The sequence below is a fragment of the Dendropsophus ebraccatus genome, unplaced genomic scaffold, assembly GCF_027789765.1.
Source record: "Dendropsophus ebraccatus isolate aDenEbr1 unplaced genomic scaffold, aDenEbr1.pat pat_scaffold_1205_ctg1, whole genome shotgun sequence".
Taxonomy (NCBI): Eukaryota; Metazoa; Chordata; class Amphibia; order Anura; family Hylidae; genus Dendropsophus; species Dendropsophus ebraccatus.
The window spans coordinates 7,212-21,552 of NW_027208622.1; the positions used below are offsets into that span (position 1 = coordinate 7,212).

The 14,341-nt window shown below is 53.3% G+C and overlaps 1 pseudogene; it reads left to right on the top strand.

Annotated features, from left to right (window-relative positions):
• Positions 1–4,192: 4,192 nt before the first annotated feature.
• LOC138774987 (transcription termination factor 2-like) overlaps positions 4,193–14,341 on the top strand; it is a 40,378-nt pseudogene continuing 30,229 nt past the window's right edge.

Consider the following 14,341-nt stretch of genomic DNA (forward strand, 5'->3'; position numbering starts at 1 on the left):
CCACAGGACCCTTCTCCCTATCCACTGCTCTTATCCTCCCCCACAGGACCCTTCTCCCTATCCACTGCTCTTATCCTCCCCCCACAGGACCCTTCTCCCTATCCACTGCTCTTATCCTCCCCCCACAGGACCCTTCTCCCTATCCACTGCTCTTATCCCTCCCCCCACAGGACCTTCTCCTTATCCACTGCTCTTATCCTCCCCCTCCCCCCACAGGACCCTTCTCCTTATCCACTGCTCTTATCCTCCCCCCCCCCCCACAGGACCCTTCTCCCTATCCACTGCTCTTATCCTCCCCCTCCCCCCACAGGGACCCTTCTCCTTATCCACTGCTCTTATCCTCCCCCCACAGGACCTTCTCCCTATCCACTGCTCTTATCCTCCCCCTCCCCCCACAGGACCCTTCTCCTTATCCACTGCTCTTATCCTCCCCCCACAGGACCCTTCTCCCTATCCACTGCTCGTATCCTCCCCCCACAGGACCCTTCTCCTTATCCACTGCTCTTATCCTCCCCCACAGGACCCTTCTCCCTATCCACTGCTCTTATCCTCCCCACAGGACCCTTCTCCCTATCCACTGCTCTTATCCTCCCCCACAGGACCCTTCTCCCTATCCACTGCTCTTATCCTCCCCCCACAGGACCCTTCTCCCTATCCACTGCTCTTATCCTCCCCCTCCCCCCACAGGACCCTTCTCCTTATCCACTGCTCTTATCCTCCCCCACAGGACCCTTCTCCCTATCCACTGCTCTTATCCTCCCCCACAGGACCCTTCTCCTTATCCACTGCTCTTATCCTCCACCCCACAGGACCCTTCTCCCTATCCACTGCTCTTATCCTCCCCCCACAGGACCCTTCTCCCTATCCTCTGGTCTTATCCTCCCCCCACAGGACCTTTCTCCTTATCCACTGCTCTTATCCTCCCCCCACAGGACCCTTCTCCCTATCCACTGCTCTTATCCTCCCCCCACAGGACCCTTCTCCCTATCCACTGCTCTTATCTTCCCCCACAGGACCCTTCTCCCTATCCACTGCTCTTATCCTCCCCCCACAGGACCCTTCTCCCTATCCACTGCTCTTATCCTCCCCCACAGGACCCTTCTCCCTATCCACTGCTCTTATCCTCCCCCCACAGGACCCTTCTCCTTATCCACTGCTCTTATCCTCCTCCACAGGACCCTTCTCCCTATCCACTACTCTTATCCTCCTCCACAGGACCCTTCTCCCTATCCACTGCTCTTATCCTCCTCCACAGGACCCCTTCTCCCTATCCACTGCTCTTATCCTCCCCCACAGGACCCTTCTCCCTATCCACTGCTCTTATCCTCCCCCACAGGACTCTTCTCCCTATCCACTGCTCTTATCCTCCCCCCACAGGACCCTTCTCCCTATCCACTGCTCTTATCCTCCCCCCACAGGACCCTTCTCCCTATCCACTTCTCTTATCCTCCCCCCACAGGACCCTTCTCCCTATCCACTGCTCTTATCCTCCCCCACAGGACCCTTCTCCTTATCCACTGCTCTTATCCTCCCCCACAGGACCCTTCTCCCTATCCACTGCTCTTATCCTCCCCCCCCCCCCCACAGGACCCTTCTCCCTATCCACTGCTCTTATCCTCCCGCTCCCCCCACAGGACCCTTCTCCTTATCCACTGCTCTTATCCTCCCCCACAGGACCCTTCTCCCTATCCACTGCTCTTATCTTCCCCCACAGGACCCTTCTCCCTATCCACTGCTCTTATCCTCCCCCCACAGGACCCTTCTCCCTATCCACTGCTCTTATCCTCCCCTTCCCCCACAGGACCCTTCTCCTTATCCACTGCTCTTATCCTCCCCCCACAGGACCCTTCTCCCTATCCACTGCTCTTATCCTCCCCCCACAGGACCCTTCTCCTTATCCACTGCTCTTATCCTCCCCCCACAGGACCCTTCTCCCTATCCACTGCTCTTATCCTCCCCCCACAGGACACTTCTCCCTATCCACTGGTCTTATCCTCCCCCCACAGGACCCTTCTCCTTATCCACTGCTCTTATCCTCCCCCCACAGGACCCTTCTCCCTATCCACTGCTCTTATCCTCCCCCACAGGACCCTTCTCCCTATCCACTGCTCTTATCCTCCCCCCACAGGACCCTTCTCCTTTTCCACTGCTCTTATCCTCCCCCCACAGGAAACTTCTCCCTATCCACTGCTCTTATCCTCCCCCCACAGGACCCTTCTCCCTATCCACTGCTCTTATCCTCCCCCACAGGACCCTTCTCCCTATCCACTGCTCTTATCCTCCCCCCACAGGACCCTTCTCCCTATCCAACTGCTCTTATCCTCCTCCACAGGACCCTTCTCCCTATCCACTGCTCTTATCCTCCCCCCCCCCCCCCCCACAGGACCCTTCTCCCTATCCACTGCTCTTATCCTCCCCCACAGGACCCTTCTCCCTATCCACTGCTCTTATCCTCCCCCACAGGACCCTTCTCCCTATCCACTGCTCTTATCCTCCTCCACAGGACCCTTCTCCCTATCCACTGGTCTTATCCTCCCCCCACAGGACCCTTCTCCCTATCCACTGGTCTTATCCTCCCCCCACAGGACCCTTCTCCTTATCCACTGCTCTTATCCTCCCCCCACAGGACCCTTCTTCTTCCACCTCAATGTTCTGTCCTCTGTCTAACCTATCAGCCACTATATTACATACCACACTGTGCTGCATAGACATACCAAACAAACCGAACTGGAAAATTGAGAGATAACCCCCCCTCCCCCATCCAGGAAAATGCCTACGTATAAATATAAAGCACTAGTTCGCTGGCCCGCGTATAAAGCACTAGTTCGCTGGCCCGCGTATAAAGCACTAGTTCGCTGGCCCGCCTGTAAAGCATTAGCTCGCTGGCCCGCGTATAAAGCACTAGCTCGCTGGCCCGCGTATAAAGCACTAGCTCGCTGGCCCGCCTGTAAAGCACTAGTTCGCTGGCCCGCCTGTAAAGCATTAGCTCGCTGGCCCGCGTATAAAGCACTAGCTCGCTGACCCGCGTATAAAGCACTAGCTCGCTGACCCGCGTATAAAGCATTAGCTCGCTGGCCCGCGTATAAAGCACTAGTTCGCTGGCCCGCCTGTAAAGCATTAGCTCACTGGCCCGCGTATAAAGCACTAGCTCGCTGGCCCCCCTGTAAAGCACTAGCACGCTGGCCCGCCTGTAAAGCACTAGCACGCTGGCCCGCGTATAAAGCACTAGCTCGCTGGCCCGCCTGTAAAGCATTAGCTCGCTGGCCCCCCTGTAAAGCACTAGCACGCTGGCCCGCGTATAAAGCACTAGCACGCTGGCCCGCCTGTAAAGCATTAGCTCGCTGGCCCGCGTATAAAGCACTAGCTCGCTCGGCCCGCCTGTAAAGCACTAGCACACTGGTCCGCGTATAAAGCACTAGCACGCTGGCCCGCATATAAAGCACTAGCACGCTGGCCCGTCTATAAAGCACTAGCACGTTGGTACACTTATGATATGGTGGCTAGTATCACATTGTAGCAATATAGGGAAATAAAAACAGCTGCAGGCTGAGCAATCAATAGCCGCAACAAACTACGACATACATGCCACCAACACACACAGTGCTTCTATATCAACATACACAAACGCACACCCTCTGCTACATCGCCATACACAAATTGTTCTGCTACATAAGGACCTTTAGCTCCCAATCTGGGTAAGTTCCTATGACGATATAACATATAGGAATGTGGAGGGGCATGGTGTCACAGAGTGGGTGTCTGGTAGGTGAAGTTAAGGGACTGTGCCGCTCTAAGAGAGGGGTCCGGGCTTCTATCAGTTGTTGAACAGGCTACTCTGCGGTCAGGCACAGTTATTTCCCCGAACTTTAGGGAAGCGTCTGTATAAGTGTGTGTAGTCAGTATTGTACAGTAATAATCTGGTTCGGGCACTGATGTGTGAGAAGTGATGCCCTCCTGTGTTTGTGTGTGGTGTGCCCTCCTGCATAGTCCAGAGAGAAAGTGAGTTGTGGGGCACATTGTCTGGTGTCATGTGACGTACGTGTTTGTCTGCAGGTATCCGCACTACGTCCTATCTATTCAAGTAGCAGGAGCTCATAGTCTATACCTGTACTGTTACCCGCCTCCAACCCTGCCCCTGCTGTTATCTGTATGTTGTTTCTTGCAGAGCACCCCTGATCGCCTTGCTGACATAATGGAGAAGGTTCGCTGTCCTGAGCATGGTGAGTAGGGACATGGTAGATTTATTATCTGCATATAGTATTAGCTGTGTATCGGTGGATAGATATTGGTCATTGGTGACCAAGCTAAGAAAATAGTGGGCACCACCATATAAACCTGAGTGCTAAACCAATGCGAAAAAAAACATGTTCACATGAAAGGTAGCACATCAAGAAAATCTCTATTCCATAGCAAATAACAATACACAAAATATGTACAATTACCAACCAGGAGCAGTAAGACCAGGGAGGTGCAATAGATACCACGCTACATCCGCTATACGATCATCACCATCATGTATCTATTGTAGATGAGGTTCTACTATACGATTACCATCATGTATCTATTACGGATGCGGTTCTACTATACGATTACCATCATGTATCTATTACGGATGCGGTTCTGCTATACGATCACCATCATGTATCTATTACGGATGCGGTTCTGCTATACGATTACCATCATGTATCTATTACGGATGCGGTTCTGCTATACGATTACCATCATGTATCTATTACGGATGCGGTTCTGCTATACGATCACCATCATGTATCTATTATAGATGCGGTTCTGCTATACGATCATCACCATCATGTATCTATTACGGATGCGGTTCTGCTATACGATTACCATCATGTATCTATTACGGATGCGGTTCTGCTATACGATTACCATCATGTATCTATTGTGGATGCGGTTCTACTATACGATCATCACCATCATGTATCTATTACGGATGCGGTTCTGCTATACGATTACCATCATGTATCTATTATAGATGCGGTTCTGCTATACGATCATCACCATCATGTATCTATTACGGATGCGGTTCTGCTATACGATTACCATCATGTATCTATTACGGATGCGGTTCTGCTATACGATCATCACCATCATGTATCTATTACGGATGCGGTTCTGCTATACGATCATCATCATGTATCTATTACGGATGCGGTTCTGCTATACGATTACCATCATGTATCTATTACGGATGCGGTTCTGCTATACGATCATCACCATCATGTATCTATTACGGATGCGGTTCTGCTATACGATCACCATCATGTATCTATTACGGATGCGGTTCTGCTATAAGATCACCATCATGTATCTATTACGGATGCGGTTCTGCTATAAGATCACCATCATGTATCTATTACGGATGCGGTTCTACTATAAGATCATCACCATCATGTATCTATTACGGATGCGGTTCTGCTATACGATCACCATCATGTATCTATTACAGATGCTGTTCTGCTATACGATTACCATCATGTATCTATTACGGATGCGGTTCTACTATAAGATCATCACCATCATGTATCTATTATAGATGCGGTTCTGCTATACGATCACCATCATGTATCTATTATAGATGCGGTTCTGCTATACGATTACCATCATGTATCTATTACGGATGCGGTTCTGCTATACAATTACCATCATGTATCTATTATAGATGCGGTTCTGCTATACGATTACCATCATGTATCTATTACGGATGCGGTTCTGCTATACAATTACCATCATGTATCTATTACGGATGCGGTTCTGCTATACGATCACCATCATGTATCTATTACAGATGCTGTTCTGCTATACGATTACCATCATGTATCTATTACGGATGCGGTTCTACTATAAGATCATCACCATCATGTATCTATTATAGATGCGGTTCTGCTATACGATCACCATCATGTATCTATTATAGATGCGGTTCTGCTATACGATTACCATCATGTATCTATTACGGATGCGGTTCTGCTATACAATTACCATCATGTATCTATTATAGATGCGGTTCTGCTATACGATTACCATCATGTATCTATTACGGATGCGGTTCTGCTATAAGATCATCACCATCAAGTATCTATTATAGATGCGGTTCTGCTATACGATTACCATCACGTGTTGAATATGGGTGTTATACCCCTTAGTTATTGTGGTCACGTATACCCATAGGACACAAGTTATCACATGGGCAGCCTGAATCTCTATATTCCTAATCCAGATTCCTCCGTTGGGACTCCCTTGCTGTGGTACGCTTTCTATGCGTTCATACTATGTTGTTTTTTGTGTCATTACATTATGTGGTAATAATGGTCACGATGTGGCATATGTGCCCATACACACTATATTTTGGCATATCTAGGCCTGTGTGTATTATACAGTGTTTGATAAGTATATTTTCGGCACATGGGTGGAGATCACGTGTCCTTTATTCTAATGCCGTGCCCTATGTGCAGCTATAATTGTATGGTATATGGTGATAAGACGTTGCAGTGTATGCCATAGTGGTGCCACATGGCAAGGGATATGAGCGGGTATTTGAACCTGTATATACTATGTTGTGTATCCCGCATATTTAGCATGGGATGATGAGATTTGATGTGTATATGTTATTATGTTATATGACGCTGTTTGGATAGATATGTTTTATTGTGTGACATAATGAGCTAGCATTAGGATAGGACACCTATTGGTATATGATCTATGTCTAATGCCCCATTATCACATGGGTGTGTGTGTGTGTATCACATGGTGCTGCCTCCGTATTTGTATAGATTGAGTGCTTGGATACATGATACTTTAGACACACGATAGGCAGGATTACCATCTCTGATCCTCGTATTTAGCCGAGGTGCCGTTGCTGTATTGTGGACATGATCTGTGTCGGCATTGGCCTATATGCTTACTTTCAGTACCCTGGTAAGGATGCAAGTATTACAGGGTTAATATGCATTGTAATGATACAGACCCCATGTTTCTTGTAGCCTGACTGGAAGTAAGAAAAGCTCCAAAGTTGGTTCTCCTATTTTGTATTGTTTGGTATAATTGGTCTGACTGCGCCCTGTGCTCTGAATATCTCACTATTATATCTAATACCCAGTTCTCTTAGGTCGCTGGATGCAGGTTATTCTCTATGAATTGTATAACACAATCTATGTAATACAGTTACTGCACTTACTATTACATATGCTTATCAGCTCCTCTAAGTGTGACTGGCGGCTCCTGAGGCTGTATTACATCATCAGTGGCTGTGTTACATCATCAGTGGCTGTATTACATCATCAGTGGCTGTATTACATCATCAGTGGCTGTATTACATCATCAGTGGCTGTATTACATCATCAGTGGCTGTGTTACATCACCAGTGGCTGTATTACATCACCAGTGGCTGTATTACATCATCAGTGGCTGCGTTTCACCCCCAGTGGCTGCGTTTCACCCCCAGTGGCTGCGTTTCACCCCCAGTGGCTGCGTTGCACCCCCAGTGGCTGCGTTGCACCCCCAGTGGCTGCGTTGCACCCCCAGTGGCTGCGTTGCACCCCCAGTGGCTGCGTTGCACCCCCAGTGGCTGCGTTGCACCCCCAGTGGCTGCGTTGCACCCCCAGTGGCTGCGTTGCACCCCAGTGGCTGCGTTGCACCGCCCCAGTGGCTTGCGTTGCACCCCCAGTGGCTGCGTTGCACCCCCAGTGGCTGCGTTGCACCCCCAGTGGCTGCGTTGCACCCCCAGTGGCTGCGTTTCACCCCCAGTGGCTGCGTTTCACCCCCAGTAATATCTCGTGTAAAAAAAACACAAAAAAAAACCACTTGTACCCTCGGATAGCTGCTTTTAATCCAAGAACTGTCCTCGGGTCCGTTCGGAAGGTGATGCTGTTATTGCCCTAAAAAACAACTTTTAACTGGCAGCTCCGTGCTGAACGGCGGGCTTACATTGTGTGTGCATTAGGCTGGCACACCCTCTGTCCCTCCTCCCAGCCCTCCTCATCATTAGGAATGCTCCAGGCAGATTGCCTATTATTCACCACCTGTGTCAGCCCGGCACATGGGCTGCTTCATTAAGACACCTGTGCAATGTTCAGCATGGAGAAAATGTTTCAGTAGCATTCCTAATGATGAAGAGTGTGGGGAGGAGGGACGGAGGGGTGGTGTAAGGTAAGGGCTCAGATACTCCCGTTTGGCACAGGGCTGCAAGTTTCAAATTTATATTTTAGGACAATAACTGCATTACCTGCCGAACGGACCCCAGGACAGATCTTGGATTAAAAGCAGCTATCCGAAGGTACAAGGGGGGGGGGGGGGGTCAGATTGTGGGTACAGAGTCGCTTTTACAGATTTTACTCAAGTAAAGCCTTTTGTCTTATTATGTTAGTGTTTGATTGAAAATGTCGTGTCGCAAAGCCATCACATTTTGCTTTAAAAATTTTAAATGACCACTGCTGAAAACAATGGAGATTGGGTTAAATAAAAATATCCATAAAAATACAAGGCTTACAGAAGTATAATGGCTTCAAACACATGCATGTTTATGTTACGGGTATTATGAGTGTGAATGTGCAACACCCGTAACGGCAATTGTGCAACACCCATATGGCAAGTGTGCAACACCCGTAACACTTAATTAAGGATAAAAGAAATGCAAAAACCTTAGTGGGGGCGTCATCTCCCTCCACCCCTCCCCTCTCCATAGAGAACAATGAAGACAGGGGGGAGAGCTTCAAACTGCTTTTTCATGATAAAAATGTATTTCTCGGCTAATAAACCCAATTACAAAGTTTATTAAAATCGCCTGTACTATTGATTTCTGCAAAAAAAAATAAAAAATTAACAGGTACACTTTAAGCAATGTCATGTTGTTAGATGGCAGGTCCATAGCCTTACTTTCACCCAGGGTTTTATACAGAACCATTTTGTTAGATCACAGCATAAACTTTTGTATCTTTGTTACGGGTGTTACACGCTGCGGTTGTTTAGTAGAAGTATAATAATAAGTATATAGGTGTTATGGCAATGTTCAGGCTACTTCCCTTCTAAATCGCAGAACAATTAACCGTTGGTTATATAACTACAGCAGTCAGCTGGAAATAACCCAAAAAACGTCCGATCCACTATCACTATCAGACACACCCCAAAAACAGGTTTCTTTTTTTCCAGATATGTCATGCTCTATCAAAATCTGTAGATGTAACTTATCAGTGAGGGTAACGTTATAAAATTAATATTTAAAAAAAAAAAAATGGTGGTCTGGCTGAGTTTGGATGGATTGGCCTCTCTAAGGTTCTTAAATATGTTGTAGTATGATTGGCGCTCACATCCCTGAGGAAGCCGGGAGTGGCCGAGCGCGGGGGTGTGCTCTCTGCTCCCACCTGACCTCCTCTTTATTTTTCGGACTCCACATGGGGAATCTATTTTTCCCCTTAGCTAAGGACTGCATTACGTGTTGCTTGTGGATGGCTTATGGATCTCTCCTCTAGCTTCCTGGGTCAGCTGGTTGAGGAGTCCTGGCTGGGACATTGTAGTGGATGTAGCATGGTATCTAGGGCGCCTCCCTGGTCTTATTGCTCCTGGTTGGGTAATTGTACATATTTTGTGTATTGTTATTTGCTATGTAATAGAGATTATCTGGATGTCTACCTTTCATGTGCATATTGCTTTTTCTATTGGGGTATATCGGTATCCATTGGTGACCACTAGTAATGCATCTTCAGCACTGCTCCTTCTGCTTCCAGGTAACCCTTGTTTGCTAAAAACCGTGAACACGTGAGGGGGACCAACAAGGGGAGGACGCTTCTAATGTTGTGCCCCGCCCACCCGTGGTATGGCCTGTCGCATAGTTCCCCAAGGCTGTAGGAGTAAGTGTGTGTGGGATGTCCGGAGTGGGGGGGGGTGGATGGTCCTGTGTGTTGAGGAGGAATGTCGGGGGGTCCGGTAATGGGGCTTTCCCCTTAACCCGTGTAATGTCGTCTCTTCTCGCTTCAGTCTCCCGGCTTTCACACTGTCTGCTCCATGAGGACTTTCAGCTGGACGCTGGGCAGGCTTTGGTGAGCAGGACATCCGGTGGCTATAGGTGAGACATGGGCCATGTAAAAGAGTAACGGGTGGGGGTGTGAAGGATGGTGGTGGGGGGAAGGGCGAAGGATGGTGATGGGGGAATGAGGGGCGAAGGATGGTGGTGGGGGAGGGGCGAAGGATGGTGGTGGGGGAGGGGCGAAGGATGGTGGTAGGGGAAGGGCGAAGGATGGTGGTAGGGGAAGGGCGAAGGATGGTGGTAGGGAAGGCGAAGGATCGTGATGGGGAGGGAGGGAAGAAGGATGGTGATGGGGGGAGGGAGGGGCGAAGGATGGTGATGGGGGAGGGAGGGGCGAAGGGATGGTGATGGGGGGGGGAGGGAGGGGCGAAGGATGGTGATGGGGGGGAGGGAGGGGCGAAGGATGGTGATGGGGGGAGGGGAGAAGGCGAAGGATGGTGATGGGGGGGGAGGGAGGGGCGAGGATGGTGATGGGGGGGAGGGAGGGGCGAAGGATGGTGAATGGGGGGGGGAGGGAGGGGCGAAGATGGTGATGGGGGGGGAGGGAGGGGCGAAGGATGGTGAAGGGGGGGAGGGAGGGGGCGAAGGATGGTGAAGGGGGAGGGCGGGGCGAAGGGATGGTGATGGGGGAGGGAAGAAGGATGGTGATGGAGGGTGTGAGGGGCAAAGAACGGGGTGGTGATGGGAGGGAGGGAAGAAGGATGGTGATGGGAGGGAGGGGACGAAGGATGGTGATGGGAGGAGGGGACGAAGGATGGTGATGGGGGGGAGGGAGGGAAGAAGGATGGGGGAGGGAGGGAAAGAAGGATGGGGGAGGGAGGGAAGAAGGATGGTGATGGGAGGGAGGGACGAAGGATGGTGATGGGGGAGGGAAAGAAGGTGGTGATGGGAGGGAGGGAACGAGGATGTGATGGGGGAGGGAGGGACGAAGGATGTGATGGGGGAGGGAGGGACGAAGGATGTGATGGGGGAGAGAGGGACGAAGGATGGTGGATGGGGGGAGGGAGGGAGACGAAGGATGGTGATGGGGGGCGGATGGGCGAAGGATGGTGATGAGGGGGAGGGAGGGGCGAAGGATGGTGATGAGGGGGAGGGAGGGGCGAAGGATGGTGATGAGGGGGAGGGAGGATGGTGATGAGGGGGGGAGGGAGGGGCAAAGCATGGGATGGTGATGGGAGGGGAGGGACGAAGGATGGTGATGGGGGAGGGAGGGACGAAGGATGGTGGATGGGGGGAGGGAGGGACGAAGGATGGTGATGGGGGAGGGAGGGACGAGGGATGGTGATGAGGGGGAGGGGCGAAGGATGGTAGATGAGGGGGAGGGAGGGGCGAAGGATGGTGATGATAGGGGGAGGGAGGATGGTGATGAGGGGGAGGGAGGGGCAAAGCATGGATGGTGATGGGAGGGAGGGACGAAGGATGGTGATGGGGGAAGGGATGAAGGATGGTGATGGGGCGAGGGAGGGACGAAGATGGTGATGGGAGGGAGGGACGAAGGATGGTGATGGGGGAGGGAGGGATGAAGGATGGTGATGGGGGAGGGAGGGATAATGGCTGGGGATGGGGGGAGGGAGGGGACGAAGGAGTGGGGATGGGGGAGGGACGAAGGATGGTGATTGGGGGAGGGACGGATGGGGGGAGGGACGAACGATGGGGATGGGGGGAGGGACGAAGGATGGTGATGGGGAGGGAGGGATGGGGGGGAGGGACGAAGGATGGGGAGGGAGGGGCGAAGGATGGTGATGAGGGGGAGGGAGGGGGCGAAGGATGGTGATGAGGGGGAGGGAGGGGCGAAGGATGGTGATGAGGGGGAGGGAGGGGCGAAGGATGGTGATGAGGGGGGAGGGAGGGGGCGAAGGATGGTGATGAGGGGGAGGGAGGGGCAAAGCATGGGATGGTGATGGGAGGGAGGGATGAAGGATGTGATGGGGCCAGGGAGGGACGAAGGATGGTGATGGGAGGGAGGGAGGGAGGGACGAAGGATGGTGATGGGGACGGAGGGATGAAGGATGGGATGGGGGGAGGGACGAAGGATGGTGATGGGGAGGGAGGGATTGGGGATGGGGAGGGAGGGATAATGGATGGGGATGGGGGGAGGGAGGGAACGAAGGATGGTGATGGGAGGGAGGGACGAAGGATGGGGATGGGGGGAGGGACGAACGGATGGTGATGGGAGGGAGGGATGGGGGGAGGGACTGGGGATGGGGGGAGGGACGAAGGATGGGGATGGGGAGGGAGGGATGGGGGGAGGGACGAAGGATGGGGAGGGAGGGATGAAGGATGGTGATGAGGGGGGAGGGGCGAAGGATGGTGATGAGGGGGAGGGGCGAAGGATGGGGATGAGGGGCGAAGGGATGGTGATGAGGGGGAGGGGCGAAGGATGGTGATGGGGAGGGAGGGATGAAGGATGGGGAGGGAGGGATGAAGGATGGGATTGGGGGGAGGGATGAAGGATGGTGATGGGGGGAGGGATGAAGGATGGTGATGGGGGGAGGGATGAAGGATGGTGATGGGGGGGAGGGGCGAAGGATGGTGATGGGGAGGGAGGGATGAAGGATGGGGAGGGAGGGATGAAGGATGGGGATGGGGGGAGGGATGAAGGATGGGGATGGGGGGAGGGATGAAGGATGGTGATGGGGGGAGGGATGAAGGATGGGGATGGGGAGGGAGGGACGAAGGATGGGGATGGGGAGGGAGGGACGAAGGATGGTGATGGGGGAGGGAGGGACGAAGGATGGTGATGGGGGAGAGAGGGACGAAGGATGGTGATGGGGGAGGGAGGGACGAAGGATGGTGATGGGGGGGGGAGGGGCGAAGGATGGTGATGAGGGGGAGGGAGGGGCGAAGGATGGTGATGAGGGGGAGGGAGGGGCGAAGGATGGTGATGAGGGGGAGGGAGGGGCGAAGGATGGTGATGAGGGGGGAGGGAGGATGGTGATGAGGGGGAGGGAGGGCAAAGCATAGGATGGTGATGGGAGGGAGGGACGAAGGATGGTGATGGGGGAGGGAGGGACGAAGGATGGTGATGGGGGGTGGAGGGGCGAAGGATGGTGAGAGGGGGAGGGAGGGGCGAAAGGATGGGTGATGAGGGGGAGGGAGGGGCAAAGCATGGGATGGTGATGGGAGGGAGGGACGGGGATGGTGATGGGGGAGGGAGGGACGAAGGATGGTGATGGGGGGGGGTGGAGGGGCGAAGGATGGTGATGAGGGGGAGGGGGGGCGAAGGATGGTGATGAGGGGGAGGGAGGGGCGAAGGATGGTGATGAGGGGGAGGGAGGATGGTGATGAGGGGGAGGGAGGGGCAAAGCATGGGATGGTGATGGGAGGGAGGGACGAAGGATGGTGATGGGGGAAGGGATGAAGGATGGTGATGGGGCGAGGGAGGGACGAAGGATGGTGATGGGAGGGAGGGACGAAGGATGGTGATGGGGGAGGGAGGGACGAAGGATGGTGATGGGGAGGGAGGGATAATGGATGGGGATGGGGGGGAGGGAGGGACGAAGGATGGTGATGGGGGGGGAGGGATTGGGGATGGGGGAGGGACGAAGGATGGTGATGGGGAGGGACGGATGGGGGGAGGGACGAAGGATGGGGATGGGGGGAGGGACGAAGGATGGGGATGGGGAGGGAGGGATGGGGGGAGGGACGAAGGATGGGGAGGGAGGGGCGAAGGATGGTGATGAGGGGGGAGGGAGGGGCGAAGGATGTGATGAGGGGGAGGGAGGGGGCGAAGGATGGGGATGAGGCGGAGGGAGGGGCGAAGGATGGTGATGAGGGGGAGGGAGGGGCGAAGGATGGTGATGGGGAGGGAGGGAGGATGGTGATGAGGGGGAGGGAGGGGCAAAGCATGGGATGGTGATGGGAGGGAGGGATGAAGGATGGTGATGGGGCGAGGGAGGGACGAAGGATGGTGATGGGGGGAGGGAGGGACGAAGGATGGTGATGGGGGAGGGGGGATGAAGGATGGTGATGGGGACGGAGGGATGAAGGATGGGGATGGGGGGGAGGGACGAAGGATGTGATGGGGAGGGAGGATGGTGATGAGGGGGAGGGGGAGGGGCAAAGGCATGGGATGGTGATGGGGAGGGAGGGATGACGGATGGTGATGGGGCGAGGGAGGGACGAAGGATGGTGATGGGAGGGGAGGGAGGGAGGGACGAAGGATGGTGATGGGGGAGGGAGGGATGAAGGATGGTGATGGGGACGGAGGGATGAAGGATGGGGAGGGGGGGAGGGACGAAGGATGGTGAGGGGGAGGGAGGGATTGGGCGATGGGGAGGGAGGGATTGGGGATGGGGA